The following is a 2,603-nucleotide window of genomic DNA, read 5'->3' on the forward strand; positions in this document are numbered from 1 at the left end:
ATGTGCAGTTGACGGACTTTGAGCGAGGGCGTATAGTGGGCATGCGGGAGGCGGGGTGGACGTACCGCCGAATTGCTCAACACGTGGGGCGTGAGGTCTCCACAGTACATCGATGTTGTCGCCAGTGGTCGGCGGAAGGTGCACGTGCCCGTCGACCTGGGACCGGACCGCAGCGACGCACGGATGCACGCCAAGACCGTAGAATCCTACGCAGTGCCGTAGGGGACCGCACCGCCACTTCCCAGCAAATTAGGAACACTGTTGCTCCTGGGGTATCGGCGAGGACCATTCGCAACCGTCTCCATGAAGCTGGGCTACGGTCCCGCACACCGTTAGGCCGTCTTCCGCTCACGCCCCAACATCGTGCAGCCCGCCTTCAGTGGTGTCGCGACAGGCGTGAATGGAGGGACGAATGGAGACGTGTCGTCTTCAGCGATGAGAGTTGCTTCTGCCTTGGTGCCAATGATGGTCGTATGCGTGTTTGGCGCCGTGCAGGTGAGCGCCACAATCAGGACTGCATACGACCGAGGCACACAAGGCCAACACCCGGCATCATGGTGTGGGGAGCGATCTCCTACACTGGCCGTACACCACTGGTGATCGTCGAGGGGACACTGAATAGTGCACGGTACATCCGAACCGTCATCGAACCCATCGTTCTACCATTCCTAGACCGGCTAGGGAACTTGCTGTTCCAACAGGACAATGCACGTCCGCATGTATCCCGTGCCACCCAACGTGCTCTAGAAGGTGTAAGTCAACTACCCTGGCTAGCAAGATCTCCGGATCTGTCCCCCATTGAGCATGTTTGGGACTGGATGAAGCGTCGTCTCACGCGGTCTGCACGTCCAGCACGAAAGCTGGTCCAACTGAGGCGCCAGGTAGAAATGGCATGGCAAGCCGTTCCACATGACTACATCCAGCATCTCTACGATCGTCTCCATGGGAGAATAGCAGCCTGCATTGCTGCGAAAGGTGGATATACACTGTACTAGTGCCGACATTGTGCATGCTCTGTTGCCTGTGTCTATGTGCCTGTGGTTCTGTCAGTGTGATCATGTGATGTATCTGACCCCAGGAATGTGTCAATAAAGTTTCCCCTTCCTGGGACAATGAATTCACGGTGTTCTTATTTCAATTTCCAAGAGTGTATTATATTCTTCTTGAAGGCTGAGCGTATTTCACCTGTCTCATACATCTTACTCACCAGATGGTAGAGTTTTGTCAGGGCTGGCTCTCCCAAGGCTATCAGTAGTTCTAATGGAATGTTGTCTACTTCCGGGGCCTTGTTTCGACCCAGGTCTTTCAGTGCTCTGTCAAACTCTTCACGCAGTATCATATCTCCCATTTCAACTTCGTCTACATCCTCTTCCCTTTCCATAATATTGTCCTCTATATACTCCTTCCTTCTTTCTGCTTTTCCTTCTTTGCTTAGAATTGGGTTTCCAACTGAGCTCTTGATATTCATACAAGTGGTTCTCTTTTCTCCAAAGGTCTCTTTAATTTTCCTGTAGGCAGTATCTAGTGAGATATGCCTCTACATCCTTACATTTGTGCTCTAGCCATCCCTATTTAGCCATTTTGCACTTCCTGTCGATCTCATTTTTGAGACGTTTTTATTCCTTTTTGCCTGCTTCATTTACTGCATTTTTATATTTTCTGCTTTCGTCAATTAAATTGAACATATCTTCTGTTACCCAAGGATTTCTACTAGCCCTCGTCTTTTTACCTACTTGGTGCTTTGCTGCCTTCACTATTTCATCCCTCAAAGCTACCCATTCTTCTTCTACTGTATTTCTTTCCCCCATTCCTGTCAATCGTTACCTAATGCTCTCCATGAAACTCTCTACAACCTCTGGTTCTGTCAGTTTATCCAGGCCCCATCTCCTTAAATTCCTACCTTTTTGCAGTTTCTTCAGTTTTAATCTACAGTTCATAACCAATAGATTGTGTTCAGTGTCCACATCTGGCCCTGGAAATGTCTTACAATTTAAAACCTGGTTCCTGAATCTCTGTCTTGCCATCATACGATCTACCTGAAACCTTCCAGTATCTCCAGGCCTTTTCCATGTATGTAACCTTCTTTCATGATTCTTGAACCAAATGTTAGATTAACTATGATTAAGTTATGCTCAGTTTAAAATTCTACCAGGCGGCTTCCTCTTTCATTCCTTACGCCCATTCCATATTCACTTCCTACTTTTCCTTCTCTTCCTTTTCCTACTATCGAATTAAAGTTTCCCATAACTATTAAATTTTCAACTCCCCTCACTACCTGAATAATTTCTTTTATCTCATCATACATTTCCTCAATCTCTTCATCATCTGCGGTGTAGTTCGCATATAAACTTGCAATACTGTGGTAGGCGTGGGCTTCGTGTCCATCTTGGCTACAATAATGTGTTCACTATGCTGTTCGTAGTAGCTTACCAGCGCTCCTATTTTTTTAATTCATTATTGAACCCACTCCTGCACTACCTCTATTCGATTTTGTATTTATAACCCTGTATTCACTTGACGAGAAGTCTTGTTCCTCCACCGGAAGCATTTTCTTTGGTTTTCATAGCTGTTATTGCTCATCATTGCCTGTCTGGCTGCCTTCC

This window comes from Schistocerca serialis, chromosome 3 (genome assembly GCF_023864345.2).
Source record: "Schistocerca serialis cubense isolate TAMUIC-IGC-003099 chromosome 3, iqSchSeri2.2, whole genome shotgun sequence".
NCBI lineage: Eukaryota > Metazoa > Arthropoda > Insecta > Orthoptera > Acrididae > Schistocerca > Schistocerca serialis.